The sequence below is a fragment of the Myxocyprinus asiaticus genome, chromosome 26 (genome assembly GCF_019703515.2).
Source record: "Myxocyprinus asiaticus isolate MX2 ecotype Aquarium Trade chromosome 26, UBuf_Myxa_2, whole genome shotgun sequence".
NCBI lineage: Eukaryota > Metazoa > Chordata > Actinopteri > Cypriniformes > Catostomidae > Myxocyprinus > Myxocyprinus asiaticus.
In genome coordinates this window covers 40,696,205-40,722,707 of record NC_059369.1, presented here as the reverse complement: position 1 = coordinate 40,722,707, position 26,503 = coordinate 40,696,205, and the positions used below count along the sequence as shown (strand labels likewise).

The window sequence follows — 26,503 nt, the reverse complement described above, 5'->3', positions numbered from 1 at the left end:
TGAATTTGTGACTCTATATCAGGATAGTCTAATCTGAAAATGTTTCTGTGCTTTACCATGCATTCTACTCATGTTGATCATGCTGTTAAAAAATTCCGGGGAAGTTACCAGCATTACTCAGTGATGCTCAGGTATGTATTCATCAATAATAAAGAAGTCATGGTTTTGCCACTATTTGTATGTTTCTTAGTCTTGGAATAGTTTTTGTCGTGTTCTAATCATGGCTCTTTACTTGCTAGATTCTATAGAAGCAGAATAGTAATAGCCATCTGGACCATACATTTATAAAGAAATAGACCATTACACTAACCTGCATTACACACACCTGGAAGGAGTGGCTGGCACCAAGACCAATATCAGACACTCAACATCAGGTATGTTTTGACTGAGCACATAATTCACTTGCTAGTTTCATAATGTTGATTATTATATCTGTTGATGTTCTCATTGTTCAGTTGTCCTAACAGGGCAGCGATGTTGAGAGCAGAAGGGATGCTTTGATATACCTCGTTGAGTACCATGGGGAAAAGAGAGAGGAGCTTTTCCAAGACTGTCTGGTATGTGTTCAATTAATTTATAAGGGTATACAATTTACTATAGGGCAGGTCTCTTCAATTCGATTCTATTTGGGGTTTCAACATGATATCAGCTTTCGGGCAATACAAATTAAGTGTGCCACTTTTTTTATTTGTGTTTTTGTATGTAGAATTTGTCAGGCCCTCAACAGAATTAAAATACCTGGATTAAATATCAAAATTTAATGAGCAAGTGAAAGTCAGTAATTTTTTATTTTTTTTTAAGGAGGACGACGAGTCATACTCAGCACATTCTAAAGATTCTGTTGTCCATGCTGCCACTCAAGAGGATTTAGTAGATGTTGCTGTCATTATTTCACAGAGAATCATCTTTGAATGCAATAAAGTAAAAGATCTTTTATTGGCCTACATGTGCACAAATGGGTTGAGAAAACAATGATATTAACAATTAATGTTGTGTATATTGTGAGTTACTGAAATAAATGTTGTAACTGTAGTCTAAAAAATGTACTATTTTTTTTTTGTCGTTGTTGTAAAAATTACCTTTTTTATTTATTTATTTATTTTAAGTAAACTGCCTATATTACAAAGGTAAATTGCACTTACAATCTAATTAATATTAGGCAGACTTTACCTGATATTCTTAAAATACTCTATTTTAGCATGCAGTATAGGTTCTCAATATAATGGGGTAAACTTGACTATAAAAACAATCAAATTTACTTAAAGCAAGTGATTGCAAATTGCTGCCTTAGCTTTTATGGGGTACATTCTATATATATATATTTTTTTTTTTTTCTTTTTTTTTTTTTCATTGTATCAATATTGACATTGTGTAGTCAAAGATGCTGCTTGGCATTTCAGACCACTATATTCTAAGACATTTTTTGTTTTTGTTTTTACAGGTGGAGTAATGAAACACACCATGTCAGACAAGACCGTCTACAGTAATGTAAGGAAATGTTATATGTTACATTTAGTCCACAATTTCTAATGTAGAAAATCTATTTTTTTTTTCAAACATGTTTTAACCTTGAATTTTTTGTGCATAATAAATCATATTTGATGCACCAACCATCTTGATCTTTTCCATTTTTTGAATTTTCATGTAGATTGTAAATATTCCGTAATGCACCTCTAATGCACCTCTATGCACCTCTATTTGGTTAAAGTGTAACCAAAGTTCCATTCATTAACATTAGTTAATGCGTAAAGTATCATGGATGAACAATATAGTTCTTTTATTGCATATATTAAGCCTATGTTGATGTTATAATAATAAAAAATACAATGGTTAATGCACTATGAGCAACCATGAACAATAAACAAATGTTAACTTTTGATTAAAAAAAAAAGTATTGGTATGAAATTAATATTTATGAATTCTGTAGAAGTATTGGTAGTTCATGCAACAAATGTTGTCAACAAATGGAACCGTATTGTAAAGTGCTACCGATACATGATATGTGTTATGAAATGTGCAAGACATACTGTTGAAATAAAATTTTCAGCATTTTTGTAGTAATAAACTTCTGTGACATAATGATACCTTACTTCTCTGCAGATTACAATCATCACAGTTCTGTCTACCATAATTTATAATTTTCCTAAGTGGGATATGCATCTTTAAACTATCATCAGTATTCACATTCAACCAATGCAGGGAAACTATGAGGGGCCAATCCAGTACCCAATGACAAACCCATAATGAGCACTGATGTAATCCATATGGGCTACATAAAGTGAGACCTATATGGGTCTGATGTAGGTTGCCCAGCTGGGCCCCATATTAAGCCCAATTAGATTCTCCATGTGAACTATATGGGCAAACCAAGATAGGGCCAACATGGAACCCATGGACAAACCTACTTGGGGCCCATACTTCAAGGCTATGTCTTACCAACATGGGCCCCACCTTTCAATGTTGGCTGGGTCGAGGCCAGTTCTGCTGCCTCTGTGGTCATTCTTATGGCCCTTTGCTTAATTGGGTGTGGGGATGCCCAGGATGTTATACATTCTGCAGAGGGACTGACTTGCAAATCCTCTGCAGCCCACCTCTATGGGCTCGCATCTTGCCCGCCAGCCATTCTCTCATCACTGCTCTACCAGCTCCATATACTTCATAGCACTAGAGATGGTGTCTGCTATGGCCTTCAGGACTTGGTTGTGACACCATCGGTAGCGTCCCTTGCCCAGTGCTTTTGGACAGCTGCTTAGGATGTGCTCCAAAGTGCCTTTTGCTGGGCACAGTGGGCATGCGGGGCTCTCCATCTTTCCCCAACATAACAGGTTGGCTGGGCTTGGTAGAATGTCGTAGACAGCCTGGACCAAGAACATGATACGGTGGGGCTCCGCCTTCCAAAGCTCAGCCCATGAGATTTTTCGTTCCGTAAGTTGTTCCCATTTTGTCCAGGCAGGCCCCTTGTTGCCACATGCCAACCATAATGCTGGCTCGCTCCTCCTCGATGGTTGCTCACAGTGTGAAAATATTAATTAATTGTGTGCATTTAGGATACATAATATGTTAGCTATGAAATTAGCATTCCGAAACGAAGTAGTCAGCCATTGTATTTTAAAAGACAATTTGAATTTTATTTCCATCAGCATCATTTCCACCACAAAATTCCATTATACACAATACAGAATTGAGACTGTGGTGGGAATTTTCATGACTTTTCAGATAAAAATTTGATCCATATACATACAGTGTGAAAAAATGTTTTAACGAGATTTTACTTTGTCCACAGTGCTAAAAGTGCCCAGCATTGAAAAAATTGTGCAGAAGCCAGCCAGTCAATAAACATGCTGTCTGAGGTTGAGACTTGTGCTTAGAAATCTTTCCCTCTCTCTCTCTCTCTCTCTCTCTCTCTCTCTCTCTCTCTCTCTCTCTCTCTCTCTCTCTCTCTTTGTTTTTGTTCAGTGATATATTTTATGACACAGGGGTTAGTGAAGGACACAGTATTCTGTGAAGACTAGACTGGTCCTCTGAGTTTCTACCACAGAAACATGAAGACAAACTACACATTTGTGCATTAAAGATGATATAACATCAATGCGCTTAACGTCCTGGGATGAGTTGACTGGATAATACATGCACCCTAGAGGCCCTTAAAAGATATCACTTCATCAAAAAGTAGAAGAAAATGTTCTTACACAATCTTTAAGCCTTCTATTTATGTACTGCAGCACTTAAAAGTGAAACACAGTTGCTTATAATACAAAGGCACAGTTGGGCTTTTATTTATTTAATTATGAATTTAAAATTTGACCTCTTCTTTCCCTCCAGGATCAATAGAAAACCAGATCACATCCCAACAAGCTTCTGCTGGACCACGGCACAGGGTGAGATAAGGATTCATCAAGGAGATCTCAGGAGGATTCAGATTTGCAGAGACAGGAAAAGTGTGATTATCAAGAGGGGAAGCATTTTAGGGAAAAAATCATCAAATTATGGTCGTCCACGTGTGCATAAGATTTATATACATCTTGTTGTTTCATTAGTTTGTATTAAAAAATATTCTCCAGCAGCTTTGTGAACAGAGAGACAAGAGGAGCAGAAAGTTTATCACAAGGACCTGTCCTGATTTACAATGGATTAATTGAGTATTGGAACAAAGATATGGTTGATTCATAATATAAACCACAGACACCTTTTCTTTTAGCAGACTGTCCTCTTTCCCAAGTTGTAAAAAGACTTTATGAATTGCACGTGAGTAATAGGCCTGCTAATTCAAGACCAGAGGATAGAATTCTGGACATCATACCAAATATTATTATTTTGCCATTCTTTACTCACCCTCATGTCGTTTATGTCACCAAATTTCTCCTTTTGTGTTCCACAGAACAAACTAACAGTATAAGAATTTGGAATAACGTAAGGGTGAGTAAATAATGAAAACATGTTAACTATTCCTTTTAACATTGTTTACAGTATTAAAATGTGTAAATCTGATGATTATGACACTTCATAATGCTTTAAGGCATCATCTGACATTAAACATGCTACTTTAAGATATCGGCATTAAAGCGATCATCAAGACATCATAATTCTATAAGATCATGTAAGCCTTTGTAACAGTAGCCAGCTGGTAGGAAGCTGTGCAGTGTTTAAATTTCACTCCCCTGGTCTCAAGAGGTGCACTAGCGACTGATGCTAAAGGCTGTGGCTGGAGATGCTGGTTCAAATCCTGCTCAGAGTGGGTTGAGCAGGACCGGTTACACCTTATACGAATTTTGTAATTCATGACAGCTGTTGATATTTTTCCCTGTTTCCCAAACGTCTCTGTGGTCACAGATCTAGTGCTCATAATGTGTAAATGTAGCCATTAAATACTAAGCAAGCATTAAACATGTACATTGACTTATTTGACTTTTAAAAGGTCCATTGCATAAACTTAAAAGGAAAAATATAGCCCTGGTGCAAATAATGGTTTATGCTATTTACATCCCAGTACAAATAGTGGCAGATATTATTTGCACCCCAACCCCAGTGCAAATAATTTTAGAGACTAATTGCACCCTGGTGCAAATAATGGTAGATACTAATTGCACCCTGCTGCTTATAGTGTCAGATACTATTTGCACCCATATTTAAATACTAACATACAGTATGGGCATCACTGCAGTGTGTTTTTTTGTGTGTGTGTTTATTTAGGGTCCCACAGACACACTACATTAACCTCTACCTCTAAACCTAACCTTAACCTTACCTTAGAAAAAATAACCTTTGTTTTACTACAGTAACCATGGTTTCACGCGGGAATGATTGCGATCGACAGACCCCGCCTCTGGATCAAACCCTTCTCTGCACTCCTCGACATTTGCCATGACCAAATCACTGCGATGCAATCACATTTATATCCATTTTTATCTATTATTTAAGTAGTATTAAAGGAAATATTAAGAGTGGAAACTGGGGATCGAATGGGAAAAAGAGTAGGACAAATGGCAGATTCCATCCGCGGTCGCTAAGACAAACTTATACATTCAAACACCGTCTTTACACCCCACTCCACTGCATATTGGTTAGTTTATTGTATATTTCTGTGGTTCCACCAGACTACTGGGGTGCAAATAGCTGCAAAGTGTGGCAGTTACTATTTACACCAGGTTGCAAATAGACACTCCGAAAAAGATAACGCAAAAATAATATAAAAATAATGCAACACAGATAGCAGTCAAAATAATTAAAACTATTTGTTTAAATTATTTATTTGAACGTGTTCCACTTGGACTGCTTTTCAACTGTTTTTCAAATGCAAACATGCACTAAACCAGGTGTTCTCAATGGGTGCAGTACCACCCCCCAATGGGCGTTGAAATGATGCCAGGGGGCGCTGAGAGCAAATTTGTAGAGAGTGGGACGTTAGGTTACATGGGGGGGGGGGTGGCGTTTATCAGTCATGTTAATCAAATCTATTGGCAAATTCCTGTTTGCATCGATGTTTATCTAGACTCCATTATACGGGTTGGCATTTGTACAGCGGTTCATCTGATTCTGAAGTCTAGTGACGCATCTGAAGTATCTGGTTTAGCAGCATCAAATAGACAGGCAAAGCCACAACCTCCGCTAATGCACCTTTATGGTTCTGTAGGTGGATACGGCTCTATGGACAGAGCAGCATGAGTGCAAAGCAGGTGCATTTTACTCACAGACCGGTCTTGAGCTCATAAACATGCACCTCTGATCACTGCAGCGCTGCGAGTACAAGTGAGAAGCAAGGCACGAGATGTGGAAACCATTTGAATTCAGCACAGAATTATACATATCCACCCTTGAATTTACTATAGTAACACTAACTGTACTTTAGGCAGAAATAGGTTCATAATACATATTATCATATCACTATTTCAGCTCTAGAAAATTTGTCATAGGCTACATTAGGGGAGTGAGGGAATAAAATAAATTTGTTACAACTTTTAAATGTTTATATTTTGTATTCATTGTTTTTACATGTGTTTAGAGTAGGCCTACTGTTTGTAATTACAAAAATGCCAAAATTTGTTTTATAGAAATCATGTTACATCTAGCCACAGTAGTGAAGGTCCATGCTTCCATGTGCTTACAATGGTCTTGTTAAAAATACCACTGTTAAAACTATAAAAATAAATAAATGAATACATTAAAATTTTCATAAGAGCAAACACAAAATACAGTATTTTTTTTTAGATGAAACAGAAATGCTTAAATCCTAAGAAAATAGGCTAAAATGTTTTTTTGTTTGAGTGTAAGAAAATATAACTAATTTTGTTTGCCTTTTGAAATTCCAAGAGATGACTCATTTGAATCAATAAGAACCTGATGAAAGGAGTTCCAACTCAGTCACATTTTAGAATAATTTAGTCACATATATTAGGTTAACTTTTTACAGATGTTATAGATAACCTTACTGTTGTTGATACCAGTAAATTTAAGTTTTTTAACATTGCGCTGCATCTTGTTGTTTATTTAGCGTCTCACACAGAAACGCTTGACACTGTGTCAAGTTAAAAAGAACTTTGATTGTTAAATATGCCTCTTGAGACATATGCATTCTTTATTTGAAGTGCTGCGTTTAGTTTTTTGTAGCGCAATAATGTGTGCGGTTTGAACGGCCCCTTGGGGAAGTAAAGAAGTCAACCATTGTGTTACATCAAGGGTTTTAAAGAGTGCGGCTTATATAATGACACAGATCATGTGACGCATGCACATCTGAAAATCAGTTAACATAGGAGATTGATTGGAAAAACGATTAGTATGTTTATACACACTTTATACTTAAGTTTATATGCACATTACTCACATTTCGTTCTACATGTAAACATCTTTACCGTGTTCTTACCATTGGTCTTATCCAATGTGCGCAGGTACTGTGCGCATGACTGTTTTGATGTCAAAAGCAAAGAATTATCCGATGATTTCAAGTTTCATGTAAACACGTTATTTAATTTTTTTTGCGTTGTCTGATTTTATGTCTGAATTTTTGGTAGTTATCAGCATATTGGTGTGCATGTAAATGCACTCGATGCGTTTTCCACTACACTTACACACTGAAATTGTAAATGATGTAGAGTCACAAAATAAGAGACCCTCCTCTTGAAAACAAATTACAAGTGATATAGTCACGTGAGACACATTTGAGACACGTGTTGGTTGTGACGAGGAGGGCGTGGTCAGGTGTCCATGCTTACGGCCACGCCACGCCGTCCTCGTCACACAGGTGTAAACAGCAATCTGTCTCGCCTGATGACCTCTTATTGCACCATCCCAACACGAATGTTAATTCCAGCTGTAAAACAGCGTATGCATTGGATTTACTTTCAGACTTTCGAGAAACTTCAACTTGCTACTTAGAGAAAGTCCATTTAGAGAGTCAATTCGAGGTTTCTGACCTTGATAATGAAGCAGCTTTTCTTCTCAGAATGTTGAATTTTTTCAAACCAATCTCATTTCAAACTAATGCTTTTAGAAATGCACAAATGTTAACAGGTCTTTTTATTCTTCTTTTTTTTATTCAGTCATTCGGTTTTGTTGATGGACAGCACAGCTCTGACTTGCACAATCGGTGAAATGTGTGAATCAGCACTTCAGCGGAGATAGAATTCTGAGTGAGCGTTTGAGTCCACAATAGGATTCAATTCAGAGGAAAATACCTCCACACCATTAGCCTTGCAGTCAAGTCTGAAAAGAATAGATATAGGAAATATGCGAGACACCGAGATAGTGTACCATCACGATCCTTTAAGCAAATGTCAAGTTATTTATAGCTGCCTAGAGCGCTAATTCCGCCTTCATCAGTGTCACTGCTTGTCTTTGTGGAACATGATGTATTGAAGTCTGAAGAATGAGTGCTAGGTGTTCTGACGGTCTTTGTGGCTGTCAATGCACTTTGGAGAAGGCAGGAAGTGAAAAGATTAGTTGTGAGGGGGAGGCTGCTTCCATTTCCTTCTTTTAAGACTAGCTATAGCAGGCAGAAAAAAGACCAGTGACTTCCTGCAGTTTTTCTGAGCTCTTATGATTACATGAAGAAGTGGGGAGAAGGAATGGCACATTAGTCGGTTCAACCTGTAGACAAATCACTTCTGAATGCATACCACCCACCACTGATCTCAAAGTTTGTGAGCCATATGCCTGAGAGTCGATAATTTAATCAAATCTTAGAAAATTAGCATTGAAGGTTAAGATTCTACTTGCATTTAAGTGGAACAGCATTTTAGATCCCTTCTTGTTACATCAAAAGATTTTGGTGTTGTAGTAATATTTTGAACAGTGCTTATATCGCAGATGAACTAAAAAAAAAATAAAAAAAAACATTGTATTGCGAACACGGCAATGGAGCCAAGCGGAAAATCGAATGGTCTCATCTAAACCGTCCTCTCTCTCATGTAGCACTGGGGGAACCAAATCATTTAGGTAAATCAGTTCTTTCGGACAGTTTTCCCTATCTGTCACTCACTCTACGTTGTGTCGATGTAGTGACACTAGGGGTCACTCTTGGGAGCCCCAAACACCTCTGATTTTGAAAAAAGGCCAATGTCAATTGGCGAGTGGAATTTGCATGCCACTCCCCCGGACATACGGGTATAAAAGGAGCTGGCTCGCAACCAATCATTCAGATTTTCTCTTCGGAGCCGAGCGGTTGTGTTCAGCGAGCTGAATTACTCTGCCGATCCATTCACCTCGAAAAGCTGTTGGATTTACCGTGCATTACAGCGGCTTCTCCCCATCTTGCACTGTTGAAGTGCAGAGAAGGCCCCTGGGCGCTTCAGCAGCTAAAAGAGTATATTCTTCCTACTGAAAGAGTATATTTTCCCTTCTAAAAGAGTGGCATTAATGGAGAGCATCTTTTTAAAGATGCCTCTCCATTTGTGTGTATTTCCTGGTTGCGGTCGTTACCTCTCCGCTTCCGATGGCCACGATCATGGTCTTACATGCTTGGGTGCTGCCCACGTGGAGACAGTGTTTGTGGATGGGTCAAGTTCTCACTGCGAGAGTGTGGCCATGGCAACGTTGCGGTCGTGGTTTTTCCTTCGTTAGAGGGAAAGACCACCCCAGCGGCTCCCCGCCTCGGTCCTTCTACCTACGGGTTTGAGGCCGCGTCGGTTAGCACTGGGGGCGATTTGGGGACCCCAGTGGCAGCCACTCCACCGGGTAACTCCCCACGGTCCAGCCCCGGCGTGGAGCCACCCGCAGGAAGCAGCTGCCACCCGTCTCACGGCCGGCTGTCAAGAACCCGAGGAAGGCTTTGAAGCACCCCTGAGATGGGCGACACAGGCACGTGGAGACCTGCTGCAGGCCTAGAGATGGTAATCAGACCACTCCATCCCGCGGTGGAGGGCCGGGAGGAGAATCCTTTGCCTTTTCGTTGATTTGCAGCATGCCCGAAGGGCTGTGGCACCTACACGTTCAGAAAAGGAGCGGTTTCCTCATTCCCTGGGTCACATATCCAGTACTCATGGCCGTTGTTATCACGACCACCAGCCACCGTTCCTTTATGGCAGGTATGGTGCTCCAGGGGCAGCCCCCCGCCCCTGCGCACCCAGCTGTGGCACAAACACACACACATCAGGTTGACTGCGGGAACGATATTCCTCCTCCCCCTCCCCGGCAGATCCTTTGGTGGGTATAAGGAGCCAGGTAAGTGCTTCGATGTCCCTGGACTCAGTACGACCATAGGGCTCGAGCCCTCTCGACGTGGCGCCTCAGGCTCCACCCCGCCGCGAGGCCCCACCCGCCGGTATGTCCGACGAGATTGTCCCCTTTGTCCCCCTCGCCCGGAGATTGGATGCGTGGCTTGCACTTCCCAACCCGTCGCGATGGCTGACCCGGCCCGTCCGACTCGGCCACGCGATTCAGTTCCCCATAGCGCCTCTTTGGCAGAGCAGTGGGCTGGGAAACACCCAACACATTTGCGAGGTTCTACAATCTCCAGGTTGAGCCGGTCTCATCCCGTGTATTGTCAGGTATGAGCAGGTAAGTTACGGGACAGCTGGCCAGGTAACTCCCCTGAGGTGAAGACGTGCGCTTTTGACTCCCAGTCATGTTCACAAGTTGTGATCCCTCCGGGTGGGGTGTGATCTCCGCGGTGTCTTCCCCTTGGGAGTGACACCCCCCCCCCGACGTAGACACTTATGGCCCCCAGCCGGTAAACAAAATTCCACTCTTTTTGGGGAGAAAAAAGAGGAAAAGAGCCACAGCTGGGCTAGCCTGTCCCTATTTGTTGGGCAAGTCAACTTGTTCCCAAAGGACTGTTCAACGCTCATAAGAGCATTGGGGGTGGTTACATTACGGCCTGGTCTGCCCATCTCGCACTGCCAGTCCATGTAACACAGTTCAGCTTATTGTGGCATTTCGTATAGGGACCCCTAGTGTCACTACATCGACACAACGTCGAGTGAGTGACAGATAGGGAATGTCCTGGTTACTTTCGTAACCAATCATTCAGATTTTCTCTTCGGAGCCGAGCGGTTGTGTTCAGCGAGCTGAATTACTCTGCCGATCCATTCACCTCGAAAAGCTGTTGGATTTACCGTGCATTACAGCGGCTTCTCCCCATCTTGCACTGTTGAAGTGCAGAGAAGGCCCCTGGGCGCTTCAGCAGCTAAAAGAGTATATTCTTCCTACTGAAAGAGTATATTTTCCCTTCTAAAAGAGTGGCATTAATGGAGAGCATCTTTTTAAAGATGCCTCTCCATTTGTGTGTATTTCCTGGTTGCGGTCGTTACCTCTCCGCTTCCGATGGCCACGATCATGGTCTTACATGCTTGGGTGCTGCCCACGTGGAGACAGTGTTTGTGGATGGGTCAAGTTCTCACTGCGAGAGTGTGGCCATGGCAACGTTGCGGTCGTGGTTTTTCCTTCGTTAGAGGGAAAGACCACCCCAGCGGCTCCCCGCCTCGGTCCTTCTACCTACGGGTTTGAGGCCGCGTCGGTTAGCACTGGGGGCGATTTGGGGACCCCAGTGGCAGCCACTCCACCGGGTAACTCCCCACGGTCCAGCCCCGGCGTGGAGCCACCCGCAGGAAGCAGCTGCCACCCGTCTCACGGCCGGCTGTCAAGAACCCGAGGAAGGCTTTGAAGCACCCCTGAGATGGGCGACACAGGCACGTGGAGACCTGCTGCAGGCCTAGAGATGGTAATCAGACCACTCCATCCCGCGGTGGAGGGCCGGGAGGAGAATCCTTTGCCTTTTCGTTGATTTGCAGCATGCCCGAAGGGCTGTGGCACCTACACGTTCAGAAAAGGAGCGGTTTCCTCATTCCCTGGGTCACATATCCAGTACTCATGGCCGTTGTTATCACGACCACCAGCCACCGTTCCTTTATGGCAGGTATGGTGCTCCAGGGGCAGCCCCCCCGCCCCTGCGCACCCAGCTGTGGCACAAACACACACACATCAGGTTGACTGCGGGAACGATATTCCTCCTCCCCCTCCCCGGCAGATCCTTTGGTGGGTATAAGGAGCCAGGTAAGTGCTTCGATGTCCCTGGACTCAGTACGACCATAGGGCTCGAGCCCTCTCGACGTGGCGCCTCAGGCTCCACCCCGCCGCGAGGCCCCACCCGCCGGTATGTCCGACGAGATTGTCCCCTTTGTCCCCCTCGCCCGGAGATTGGATGCGTGGCTTGCACTTCCCAACCCGTCGCGATGGCTGACCCGGCCCGTCCGACTCGGCCACGCGATTCAGTTCCCCATAGCGCCTCTTTGGCAGAGCAGTGGGCTGGGAAACACCCAACACATTTGCGAGGTTCTACAATCTCCAGGTTGAGCCGGTCTCATCCCGTGTATTGTCAGGTATGAGCAGGTAAGTTACGGGACAGCTGGCCAGGTAACTCCCCTGAGGTGAAGACGTGCGCTTTTGACTCCCAGTCATGTTCACAAGTTGTGATCCCTCCGGGTGGGGTGTGATCTCCGCGGTGTCTTCCCCTTGGGAGTGACACCCCCCCCCGACGTAGACACTTATGGCCCCCAGCCGGTAAACAAAATTCCACTCTTTTTGGGGAGAAAAAGAGGAAAAGAGCCACAGCTGGGCTAGCCTGTCCCTATTTGTTGGGCAAGTCAACTTGTTCCCAAAGGACTGTTCAACGCTCATAAGAGCATTGGGGGTGGTTACATTACGGCCTGGTCTGCCCATCTCGCACTGCCAGTCCATGTAACACAGTTCAGCTTATTGTGGCATTTCGTATAGGGACTCCCTAGTGTCACTACATCGACACAACGTCGAGTGAGTGACAGATAGGGAATGTCCTGGTTACTTTCGTAACCTCCGTTCCCTGATGGAGGGAACGAGATGTTGTGTCCTCTTGCCACAATACTGAACTACCTGCTGAAATGGCCGGGACCTTGTCTCGGCTCCTCAGCACAAAACCTGAATAAGTGGTTGCGAGCCAGCTCCTTTTATACCCGTATGTCCGGGGAGTGGCATGCAAATTCCACTCGCAAATTCCCATTGGCCTTTTTTCAAAAAGCAGAGGTGTTTGGGGCTCCCAAGTGTGACCCCTAGTGTCATTACATCGACACAATGTCTCGTTTCCTCCATCAGAGAACTGAGGTTATGAAAGTTACCAGGACATTTTCCCTTATATTGAGCGTTGGCAACTCCAATTCCTTTTAGTGAGTCGGTTCTTTTAGACTTTTAATGTGAATGAACATGTTCATAAATGATTCACTAATTCACCTGAGTCCCTGTGCAGTCTTAAAGGCACTTTGCAAGAAGTAACTGTTTTCTTTTTAAAGCACAAGATTTATTAATTGCTGCTGTTTACTGCTGTATTTCGATTTGGTTATAAAAAAGAGGGTGTTTTCAATTTTTAATAGTGTATATGAAGTATAAAATTATGCTCCATTTAATGTTGTCACCCTATCAATGTCACCCTAATTAAATATATAACTTACTATAACAGGTGATATAACTGAATTCAGAACTTCTGATTGCAGAATTAAATAACATCATCCGACTGTTATACATCTAAAAATACTTTTTCTACTTTAAATAACTTCAATATATTAAGATTCTTTTTTTTTTTTTTTTTTTTTTTTTTTTAGTAGCTTGTAGTGTAGCTAACTACTTATTTTAAAAGAGTAGCTTGACTGTAATTACTTTAAGTTATGAGCAGCTTGTAGCTTTAGTTTCAAAGTAGCTTCCCAAACACTGGTTCTGGGCTGAGCAAAAACCTCTCCTGTTATCAAGAACTCTTCTAAATTTAAAGGGCTCTTGAGCTGGCTGTATGTTTCTTTAGAGATTTAAAGTTCATGATGTTACATTATAAGATCAGTTCTATGGTGGTGTGAAAAGAGGAAAAATGAAACACTTAAAGGAATGTTCCGTGTTCAGTACAATTTAAGCTCAATCAACAGCATTTGTGGCATAGTGTTGATTACCACAAAAAAACAAAAACAAAAAAAACAAAATCGTTCTTCCTTTTCTTTAAAAAATGCACAAATCGTTACAGTGAGGCACTTACAATGGATGTGAATGGGGGCCAATTTTTGAACAATTAAATAATCAATGTTTCAAAAGTATAGCCACAAGACATAAAGGATATTGATAAAATCATTTACAAACCTTTTCTGTGTAAAGATCAGAATCAGAATCAGAATCAGAATGAGCTTTATTGCCAAGTATGCTTACACATACAAGGAATTTGTCTTGGTGACAGAAGCTTCCAGTGCACAAACAATACAACAAGACAGATAATAATAAAAAATAAAAAAATAGAATACAAATAAAAAGTGAATAGAAAATATAAGTATATATAGAAATACACAATAAGACTATATATACAGTTGTGCTCAAAGTTTGCATACCCTGGCAGAAATTGTGAAATTTTGGCATTGATTTTGAAAATATGACTGATCATGCAAAAAAAACTGTCTTTTATTTAAGGATAGTGATCATATGAAGTCATTTATTATCACATAGTTGTTTGGCTCCTTTTTAAATCATAATGATTACAGAAGTCACCCAAATGGCCCAGATCAAAAGTTTACATACCCTGTTTGGCCTTGTTACAGACACACAAGGTGACACACACAGGTTTAAATGGCAATTAAAGGTTAATTTCCCACACCTGTGGCTTTTTAAATTGCAATTAGTGTCTGTGTATACATAGTCAATGAGTTTGTTAGCTCTCACGTGGATGCACTGAGCAGGTTAGATACTGAGCCATGGGGAGCAGAAAAGAACTGTCAAAAGACCAGCGCAACAAGGTAATGGAACTTTATAAAGATGGAAAAGGATATAAAAATATATACAAAGACTTGAAAATGCCAGTCAGTACTGTTCAATCACTTATTGAGAAGTGGAAAATTCGGGGATCTCTTGATACCAAGCCAAGGTCAGGTAGACCAAGAAAGATTTCAGCCACAACTGCCAGAAGAATTGTACGGGTTACAAAGAATAACCCACATGTAACCTCTTGAACAAAAATGAGCTGCATGGTCGAGTTGCCAGAAAGAAGCCTTTACTGCGCCAATGCCACAAAAAAGCCCAGATTCAATATGCCCAACAACACCTTGACATGCCTCACAGCTTCTGGCACACTGTAATTTGGAGTGACGAGACCAAAATTGAGCTTTATGGTCACAACCATAAGCGCTATGTTTGGAGAGGGGTCAACAAGGACTATAGTGAAAAGAATACCATCCCCACTGTGAAGCATGGTGGTGGTTCACTGATGTTTTGGGGGTGTGTGAGTTCTAAAGGCACAGGGAATTTTGTGAAAATTGATGGCAAGATGAATGCAGCATGTTATCAGAAAATACTGGCAGACAATTTGCATTCTTCTGCACGAAAGCTTTGCATGGGACACTCTTGGACTTTCCAGCATGACAATGACCCTAAGCACAAGACCAAGATGACCCTCCAGTGGTTACAGCAGAAAAAGGTGAAGGTTCTGGAGTGGCCATCACAGTCTCCTGACCTTAATATCATCGAGCCACTCTGGGGAGATCTCAAACGTGTGGTTCATGCAAGACGACCAAAGAATTTGCATGACCTGGAGGCATTTTGCCAAGACAAATGGGCAGCTATAACACCTGCAAGAATTTGGGGCCTCATAGACAACTATTACAAAAGACTGCACGCTGTCATTGATGCTAAAGGGGGCAATACACAGTATTAAGAACTAAGGGTATGCAGACTTTTGAACAGGGGTCATTTAATTTTTTTTCTTTGTTCCCATGTTTTGTTTTATGATTGTGCCATTCTGTTGAATATGAATCCCATAAGAAATAAAAGTGTTTTGCCTGATCATTCATGTTTTCTTTAAAAATGGTACATATATTACTAATTCTCCAAGGGTATACAAACTTTTGAGCACAACTGTGTGTATATATATATATATATATATATATATATATATACATACATATCTGTTATATACAGATGCAAGGAAGAGGTAGGGTATGTTGGATAAATATAAACAGACTAATCTGTGAAGTGCACATAGTTATTGCTCAATGGGGTAGTTTTAACTGTTCATGAGATGGAGAGCCTGAGGGAAAAAAACGTTCCTGTGCCTGACAGTTCTGGTGCTCAGTGCTCTGTAGCGCCAACCAGAAGGCAACAGTTCAAAGAGGTAGTGGGTTGGGTGAGTGGGGTCCAGAGTTATAAGTTATAGCCAATTTTACAACTTCGTTACCATGATGATGCAATGACAACAAACCCTAAAACCCTTTAAATGACTGTAAAAATGACAATTTAAACAACTTTACAGTTCAAATAATATTTATTTATTTATTTATTTAACAGAAGAATTAATGCAAGTGCTTTTATAAAATTATAAGCTTCTGTGTTTAAACCCTGCAAAAATCGGCTACATTCACTTCAATTGTAAATGCCTTACTGTAACCTCGATTTTTGCTTTTTTTTTTTTCTTTAAAGAAAAGGAGGAACGAGACAAAATTCATTTTTTGTGGTAATCAACATTATGCCACAAATGCTGTTGATTGAGCTTAACTTGTATTGAACCCAGAACATTCCTTTAAGAACTTTACCCCAAAAATGAAAATTCTGTCATTAATTTACTCACCCTTGTGTCATTCCAAACACAAATTATTTTATTTTTTCCATTAAATATAAATTGAGATACTTTAAGAATATCCAAGCTGCTTTTTCCCTTGTAAAACAAAGGCACAACTCACTTTTTCTACAGTCAGTATTTTTCAGGGTAGGTTTATTATTGACAGTCACTTTACTATGCTTTTCAGTGAAATTTAAAAAGTAAAACGATTCATAAAATAACAAAAGTGAAATGTGTATGAGCAAAAATATCAGAACATTGTTTTGGCAAACAAATATTGTGTTAAATTGGATGGGTTTATGGCACTGAAAACACATGTGACAACCTATCTGGATAAAAATGTGCTCCCACCAGACTTTTAAAAAAAACTAGTTTTGCCCTAAATTTCAGTAAAAAAAAATAAATAAATAAAAAATAAAAGTTAACCCTTGCCTTAATTTATGACATGTATGCCATTTTGGTTTATTTACCTAAGAACTACAACAACAAAGAGTAAAGGAGAAGCCATGAGCAACAGTGTGCCAACTGTAAAGGTGGTACAGACAGCACATTAAGATTATTACAGAGACCACATAAAGTATAGTATTATGCAGCATTTATAGAGCTCCGGTTATGGTCATAATTGATGTTGGACTACAAAACACACAGGAGAATTTCTCGCTCTCCTTCATCTCTAATCTCTCCCCCCATGATCCACCATCGCTGGCTCCTGTCCGTGACCGTACTTTGATGAATGCTCCTGATGGCTGCTTCTCTAAATGAATCTGCATCTACTCATGCAAGTCTTTCATCAGTAGTGCTCTAAAGGTTGAGAGAGAAGAGCGAGGGTTGGTGGGGTTGGTTTGGGGCGGATTTGAGTGTACACGGAAGGGCTGCTTTAGTCTCGCGTTGGGTGGGGGGGGGTTCCATTTGTTTGAAGCAAACTTCATCTCACTTGATCAGTCCCAGCTCTGTGATCAGAACTTCTTTTTCCAAATGTCTTTAAATACACTGCAAATTCTCTCCATTTCACTTGTTGGCCACAAATTTATGCTTAGGACTGAGAGAAACTAATTTTAAAGCTGAAGTGTAAAATTTCTGCCACTTGCATCACCAAATGGAATTTAAAAAGGAATCTGTTTTTAAACAGATTTCAGAAAACTCAAAATTCACGCTAGCGCCATATTTTATTTTTAATAGGAATGACAACGAGGTTGTGAGGGATAGATGTACAGTCTCTTCAATGGGCTGTACTGCAGTTTAAAGTGTTTTCGGATCGTCCTGCAGACAAAACATTGATCAAATATCTGTCCAAGGACATTCAGTATACAAAGAACTCCAGACGTCTTGAGTTGTGGAAAATCAGATGTGATCTAGGAGCTTTTTCATTTAACATTCTGATGAGCAATCATTAAAAGTTATTGGTTGATAAATATCACCTACATGAACCCTAAACTCTCCAACAGAAACCCCATCAATACTTTATTTAGTGGTATCACATACTAAATAATGTTTCTGTGCTGATTAAAAATGAAAAAAGAAAGACATCCTCCAGGTCTCTATGCATTTATTCTTCACTTCATTGATTGTGATGCTAAGATGACTAAACAAAAATCTCCCTGGCAATAGTTTGCCCTTGCTGGCTGAAAAAAGGCTGTTGAGTCCAGGCAACTAATAAGACTGACCTTTTACTGAACAGAATTGAAAGCAAAAGCAGATACATGGCCAGACTCACTGCCATATTTCAGTTCTACAAAAACAATAGAATGATAGAGCTCTGTGAGCACTGATCTGTTTTAAATCTGTTTTCTTTCACCGTAGTCTTTATCTGTTTGTTCCTCTGCACTGCTCAAACACATCTTGTTTATTGTTAAAGACAAAAATAAATGTTACACTAAACCTGGTTTGATAACCTCATTCAGTTGTGTAGAGAGTCTACATTCGCTGCATCTCTGAGAAGCTATATGTTTTTGTTTTTTTACTCCACTTCAATGTTAGCCAAGTTTTCTTGAACTAAAAGCTGTTGTAAAGTAGCTTGACATGGCCATTTGAGGCCTCACTCTGAACCTTAGAATTAAATATGCTGTTTATTGCATTGTACTTTAAGAATTGTATGTGCATGACTTTTATGATTGGCTAACCTCTCCGCATGTAAAATTAGTATCAATACTTATTGTGCGGTGCAGTTTGGTTTTGAAAGTTAGAGGTGACTGATAATCTGGGATTTTTTTATGTAATTTTTAATTTTTTTTACCATCTACACCTCTAAATAAACAAAGCTTTAGAATTTTTTGGGGAAAAAAGAACAAAAACAATGAAAAGCTAAGTTAAGATTCAGCACTTTTTTGAAGTCACTAATCAAATGTTAGCAAATGTTTTATATTAACCCTGTTAACTCCCATTGTACAAAAAGGTCAAATTTCTTTGCTTTCATTGAAGCATGATCATAACATGATAATCAGATTTTGCTTTGTGGAGGCCATCACTGTATCAAAAATACAGTAAACTGTCTTTAAAGCAAAAGGGAGCATTTCAAATACTAAGAAATCTGTATTCATTTTTCAAATCAAAGTTCCACTCAAATTATTATGCACATAATGTTTGTAAAGAAAAAAAAAAGTTATACTGCATTAGAAATGAATGAATATAGAAGCACTTTCTCTAGTGATTGTATACTTTTGAACTGCATTGCAGTTGGAGTTATCACATACAGTCAGCCTTTTTGCAACATGACAAGTTCACTAAACAATCAGTGCTGAAATGTGTCACAAACTGAAATGATCAGAGACCGTGGTAAAAATAAATGCATTATGTGTCATAATTAACAATATTATTTAACAGAATTTAGTAATCATGGTTAATGTTAATTTATAAAAATACAATAGTTCAGTGTTAATTCATGTTATTTCATAATGCATTAAATAATGTACAATTCTCAATGTAATATATATATATATATATATATATATATATATATATATATATATATATATATATATACACTGTATATTTTATGCTAAAATTAACATTAAACAAGATTAATAAGTACTGTAAAATTATAGTTCATCGGTTCTACTGTTATTTACTCCACAATTGGTGGTACTGATGTCGTTGAATAATTTAGGCCTTTGATGCCATGAAACAGTGTGTGCTGATGGCCATTTAGACCACAGTTGGATTTCGAGTATTAGATAAAAGATGCTCTGTTTATGATGCATTTCATCCAAATGTCACAAAACTCTGTGTATCCCAGCATGCAATTGAACAACAAGGCATCAAGCTTTCAGACAGGTGCCACAGTCTCATTTTAAACTCTGCTCAGTTCGAATGCAAAAGCAATTCATAGCCTTTTGAAACTTCTAGATCTGCAAACTTCCTAAACAAATGGTAAACAGAGGAAGAATGAGACAGAGAGAGAGAGAGAGAGAGGAAGATAGAGAACATCTGCACATTTCATTTCTCAATCAATATGCTTCCTAAACGAAGTTATGAATTTGATTGGAACTTACACATCTCCTGCTGTAATGGCATACTCAGTATGTTATAATGCTTTTTGCAATTGCATTCTCTGTAATATATTGGGTAATTAGCAATATGAAATATTAATGGAAATTTCATGTAGCCTCTGGGTTTCCCTGTCATTGGTTCTTTGAACCAATATTTCTGACTTTTATGTAAACACTTGAAGAACAGGTTTGGCAACAATGTGCATAATTTCATCTAGAGTGGTACTTGCTACTGCATTTATGTATGTGGTAGGTTTGAAAGGAAAAAATCTGTCAATTGTATATTTGCAGTATATGAAATACATATAGTGCGAAGGTAGAAATGTGTCTTGGTAGACACTACGTTTTGCCCAATAATGAATCTAAGACATTATAGTTATTACAGCTTAATTTTCTGTTAAAGCATGATTTTCTGTGAAGCTGCTTTGACACACACACACACACACACATACATATATATATATACACACACACACACAACCGGTCAAAAGTTTTGAAACACATTCTTCATTTTAATTTTATTTTTTTTATTTTTTTCACATTTAGAATAATAGTAAAGTCATCAAAACTATGGAATAACATAAATGGAACTATGGGAATTATGTTGCGACTAAACAAAATCCAAAATAAATCAAAACCGTGTTATATTTTAGCATCTTCAAAGTAGTCACCCTTTGCCTAGAATTTGCAGACATGTACTCTTGACATTTTCTCAACCAACTTCTTGAGGTATCACCCTGGGATGTTTTTTAAACAGTATTGAAGGAGTTCCCATCTATGTTGGGCACTTATTGGCTGCTTTTCTTTATTATTTTTTTTTTTACATTACATTTTAGTTTTATAATTAAATAAATTAATATGGTGGCACAAATATATTTTTGTCTACAAAACTAATTTCAAACATTTAAGCACACGCCTTCAGATCAAAAGATTTTTAAGATCATGAGAAATGTTTCAGTCAAGTGTTTCAAAACTTTTGACCGGTAGTGTATGTATAAGTGCATCTGGAAAGTATTCACAGCGCTTCAGTTTTTCCATATTTTGTTATGTTACAGCCTTATTCCAAAATGGATTAAATTCATTATTTTCCTCAAAATTCTACAAACAATACCCCATAATGACAATGTGAAAGAAGTTTGTTTGAAATCTTTGCAAATTTATTAAAAATAAAAAAATGTTTTTTAAAAAATCACATGTACATAAGTATTCATAGCCTTTGCTATGACACTCAAAATTGAGCTCAGGTGCATCCTGTTTCCACTGATCATCCTTGAGATGTTTCTACAACTTGATTGGAGTCCACCTGTGGTAAATTCAGTTGATTGGACATGATTTGGAAAGGCACACACCTGTCTATATAAGGTCCCACAGTTAACAGTGCATGTCAGAGCACAAACCAAGCCATGAAGTCCAAGGAATTGTCTGTAGACCTCCGAGACAGGATTGTATCGAGGCACAGATCTGGGGAAGGGTACAGAAAAATTTCTGCAGCGCTGAAGGTCCCAATGAGCACAGTGGCCTCCATCATCCGTAATTGGAAGAAGTTTGGAACCACCAGGACTCTTCCTAGAGCTGGCCGCCTGGCCAAACTGAGCGATCGGGGGAGAAGGGCCTTAGTCAGGGAGGTGACCAAGAACCCGATGGTCACTCTGACAGAGCTCCAGCGTTTCTCTGTGGAGAGAGGAGAACCTTCCAGAAGAACAACCATCTCTGCAGCACTCCACCAATCAGGCCTGTATGGTAGAATGGCCAGACGGAAGCCACTCCTCCGTAAAAGGCACATGACAGCCCGCCTGGAGTTTGCCAAAAGGCACCTGAAGGACTCTCAGACCATGAGAAACAAAATTCTCTGGTCTCTTTGGCCTGAATGGCAAGCGTCATGTCTGGAGGAAACCAGGCACCGCTCATCACCTGGCCAATACCATCCCTACAGTGAAGCATGGTGGTGGCAGCATCATGCTGTGGGGATGTTTTTCAGCGGCAGGAACTGGGAGACTAGTCAGGATCGAGGGAAAGATGAATGCAGCAATGTACAGAGACATCCTTGATGAAAACCTGCTCCAGAGCGCTCTGGACCTCAGACTGGGGCAAAGGTTCATCTTCCAACAGGACAACGACCATAAGCACACAGCCAAGATAACAAAGGAGTGGCTCCGGGACAACTCTGTGAATGTCCTTAAGTGGCCCAGCCAGACCCCAGACTTGAACCCGATTGAACATCTCTGGAGAGATCTGAAAATGGCTGTGCACCGACGCTCCCCATCCAACCTGATGGAGCTTGAGAGGTCCTGCAAAGAAGAATGGGAGAAACTGCCCAAAAATAGGTGTGCCAAGCTTGTAGCATCATACTCAAAAAGACTTGAGGCTGTAATTGGTGTCAAAGATGCTTCAACAAAGTATTGAGCAAAGGCTGTGAATACTTATGTACATGTGATTTTTTTCGTTTTTTATTTAATTAATTTGCAAATATTTCAAACAAACTTCTTTCACATTGTCATTATGGGGTATAGTTTGTAGAATTTTGAGGAAAATAATGAATTTAATCCATTTTGGAATAAGGCTGTAACATAACAAAATATGGAAAAAGTGAAGCGCTGTGAATATATTCGGGATGCACTGTGTGTATATATATATATATATATACACACACACACACACACACTAAAATTATAACAAAATACAATTATTTTATATTATTATAATAAAGTATATATTTTTCACAAATCCTGACATTTAATTGTAGAAAATATTCCCTGTCTAAGGTCAGTTAGAATCACTACTTTATTTTAAGAATGTGAAATTTCAGAATAATAGTAGAGAGAATTATTTCAGCTTTTTTTTTTTTTTTTCTTTCATCACATTCCCAGTGGGTCAGAAGTTTACATACACTTTGTTAGTATTTGGTAGCATTGCTTTTAAATTGTTTAACTTGGGTCAGTCGTTTTGGGTAGCCTACCACAAGCTTCTCACAATAAGTTGCTGGAATTTTGGCCCATTCATCCAGACAGAACTGGTGTAACTGAGTCAGGTTTGTAGGCCTCCTTGCTCGCACACACTTTTTCAGTTCAGCCCACAAATTTTCTATCAGATTGAGGTCAGGGCTTTGTGATGGCCACTCAAATATCTTTACTTTGTTGTCCTTAAGCCATTTTGCCAAAACTTTGGAGGTATGCTTGGGGTCATTGTCTATTTGGAAGACCCATTTGCAACCGAACTTTAACTTCCTGGATGGAAAGTCTTAAGATGTTGCTTCAGATTCTGTGGATATATTTCCTTCCTCATGATGCCATCTATTTCGTGAAATGCACCAGTCCCTCCTGCAGCAAAGCACCCCCACAACATGATGCTGCCACCCTCATGCTTCACGGTTGGGTTGGTGTTCTTCAGCTTGCAAGCCTCACTCTTTTTCCTCCTATATATATATATATATATATTCTTTAATATAAATCATATTTTGTTATAATAATTTTAGCGTGCACACACACACACTTTTTTCGTTTTGAACTTCAACTTATTTTTAATCATCATAAGAGAAAATAATTTGCATTGAGAAATAACCTTAGTACCTTTCATTTGGGAAGAATAATTCACTGCTTTATTCCAAAAATAGGCATTACCACATGGTTAACAGATTTTTAGTTAATATATAGTCACGTTTTGTAGCGAAGACACCGGGGCAGTAGTGTTAAGATCCATGTGCAGTTTAATAAAAGTATGAACAGTACAACAAAGTAGCAAACAAAAGGAAAAATGTCAAAACAGGCAAGGGTTCGGTAAACAGGAGACAGTCCAAGAAATGCTAACCAAGTAAATCTGAGAGACAGAGGGGTAATCCAGTAAACAGGCAAAAGGTCCAAAAATTCACAAGCAGGCAGGGAAATACGATCAACAGGCAGGAGTCAAAAACACAGGAAAAACAGGAACGGTAATAACACTCAGAATTGCAGACTAGGCAGAACAAGACTTTGAAAAGAATGCATGGAAACAGGGAACTTAAATAGACAGAGATGATATGAAACAGGTGAGTGAGTAATACGTCTGAGCAGAGGATTATGGGAAATGTAGTTCGTGAGTAGCAGTTAGAATTCTGGAGATGGCGACCTCTGGCGATGTTCAGGAGAGGTAGCAGGCTTAACACATATACTGTTACCGTGAAATAAAATTACCGGTCTGATCTCATGAAATTTACGTGAGACTAGGTTTAAAATTGCATATTTTGAGACAAGATTTTGGTTCTGATGATTAGTTCATTATTTTTTCTCAAATGTCTCTCATTTTCTGATTTGTCCAAGGATGTAATTGCTGGTTAAGCTATAGTTCTTTCCTTTTTTTCCATTTTTTTTTTTTACAACAGCTCAAAACATACACTGCAGGAACAATTTCCGATGTGCAACTATGGTTTCCAACTCCTCAAGGCATCCACCCTGTGTTGGGTGACCATGATGGAAATACATCTGGAGCATATCTGACCATCATAAGAACACTATGACATTATGCCTTTGCTCTGTGGGAAAACCAAATTCAAAACCTTAAAACTGATGGCTCTGCACAACACTTCACTCAATCTGTATAAAAATACTGGGATGCTTAGTGGGATGTCATCTTTTGGAACAAACTTTACAGAGTTCACAAGTGTAATGACAATGTTTACAGTTTGACAAGAGAACTCGTATAGAGAGGGCACAGTGGGATATTTAATTCTCAAGTGTGACACTGTTATAAAAGACTAAAGACAGAGTCTAAAAATACCCTATTTATATGTAAATATAACTTATTCCAAAACATGGAAAGATTCATATATCTTCTTTCTCCAATTTCAATACTTACATGAAGTAAATAAATAGGCTTCAAGTTATAGTCCCTCTAAAGTTACAGATCTTTTCAATTAATCGGTTGACCCAGTTCACAAACTGGCCTGAGTGATTTGTGATGCTTAATGGTGCCTTTTTGGTCATTTTGGACCTTGACAGACTCCGTCCTCATTCATTTTCACTATATGGAAAACGTTGCCAGGATAATCTTCAAAAATTCCCCTTTTGTGTTCAACGAAAGACTGGTTTCGAATAACATGAGGGTAAATGGAAATGGAAACAGAATTTTCATGGGTGAACTATTCCTTCAAGATTTGTGTTCTTCATGTGTTAGACAAAGATCTTGCCCACTGTGTACATATAGTTTCACCAGTTTTGACAGCAGATATGTACATCACAAAAGCTGTTTTTATTGAGCTAATTCTGGTTGAGTATTTTGCTGCAAGCGATCACAGAGAAGCAATCAAAATGAGACAGCATGTCTAAACTTGTGCAGTCTTAAGAGATGGCGGTAAAATTGAGAGTGCTTCATAGATAAAGCAAAGTTTGTAGGGAAATAGAAAGAGAGGTTGTAGTCAAATTAAGAAAATTCTGTTTTGTCAAAGGAACACCCTACTGAAAACACAAGCATTGCTGGTCAGAATCTTATGTTGTGTTTTGGGTGCTGGTCCCCACCAGGCTCCATCAGCTAGACCTGCACCAAACCCACACTAGCCAGCATAAATCAGGAATTGCATGCTGGTTAAACTCGTCTTTTTCGCAGGGCAGTTCACCACAAAAAAAAATTATTTACTGACATTTGTGTTATTGCGAACCTGTTTGACTTTCTTTCTGACATGAAACACAAACTGTACATTTTTAAGAATATCCTGGCTGCTCTTTTACATTTAATAAAAGTGAATGAGACCGGTGCTGTCAAGACCCAAAATGACCACAAAAAAATAACAAAAAAGCTGTCTTAAAAAAATTATAATAAAATAACAGCAAAATGTTACATTTAATCATTTTAAATAATCATGATTATATAAATAATTAAAATAAAATTTAAATTATACATTTAAATATATACATTTTAAATTATAAATAAAATTTTATTTCATTTACAGTAAATTAACTTATAAGCTTAATCAATATTTAGCTTTAGCTTCACCTATTCATGCACAATGAAGGGCACATTAAGCAATGTGTGCATATTTTATTTGAACAGACAATCACTCCTGTTTGCTCCTGTACAACATATACATTAAACATGAGGGAGATCTAATGGTCTCCATAAGGAGAGTTGTAACATAAGGAAGGAAGTCATGAGAGCTGGATCTATGTGCAGCGAAACAGTATAATAAAATAAACAAAGTACAGATTAACGGGGTAAACACAGGAACAAAAGAAACAAAAGAAACAACCACGATGGGAAAAAACACAGAAATGAGCAAAACATCTATGAAGGGAACGGGTCAATAAACTGGAGGTCAAAACACATAACAACTGACAAGGACTAAGCAAACAACAGGGCATATATACACAATAGGTAATGAGTAAATGAAACTCAGGTGAAAACAATCAAGGACAGCTGGCAGTGATGAGGGCAGGGAACTATGGGAAGTGTAGTCAGGGGAGAAACACAAGGCCCCCCCCCCTCTACTGGGTGGCTCCTGAAGCCCAAGGAAGGC

The 26,503-nt window shown here is 39.4% G+C and overlaps 1 long non-coding RNA gene across 2 annotated transcripts; it reads left to right on the top strand.

The window, feature by feature from the left end:
* The first annotated feature begins 467 nt into the window (after window positions 1-467).
* LOC127416943 (uncharacterized) lies at window positions 468-6,557 on the top strand. 2 transcript variants are annotated; one of them, XR_007893203.1, is made up of 5 exons: window positions 468-557; window positions 802-921; window positions 1,442-1,488; window positions 3,823-3,878; window positions 6,131-6,557. It is a non-coding gene; the product is annotated as an uncharacterized LOC127416943 (long non-coding RNA). The 2 variants fall into 2 exon arrangements; XR_007893202.1 differs by lacking the exons at window positions 468-557; window positions 802-921; window positions 1,442-1,488 and adding an exon at window positions 4,379-4,416 and having other exon boundaries at window positions 3,842-4,245.
* The last annotated feature ends 19,946 nt before the right edge of the window (window positions 6,558-26,503 follow it).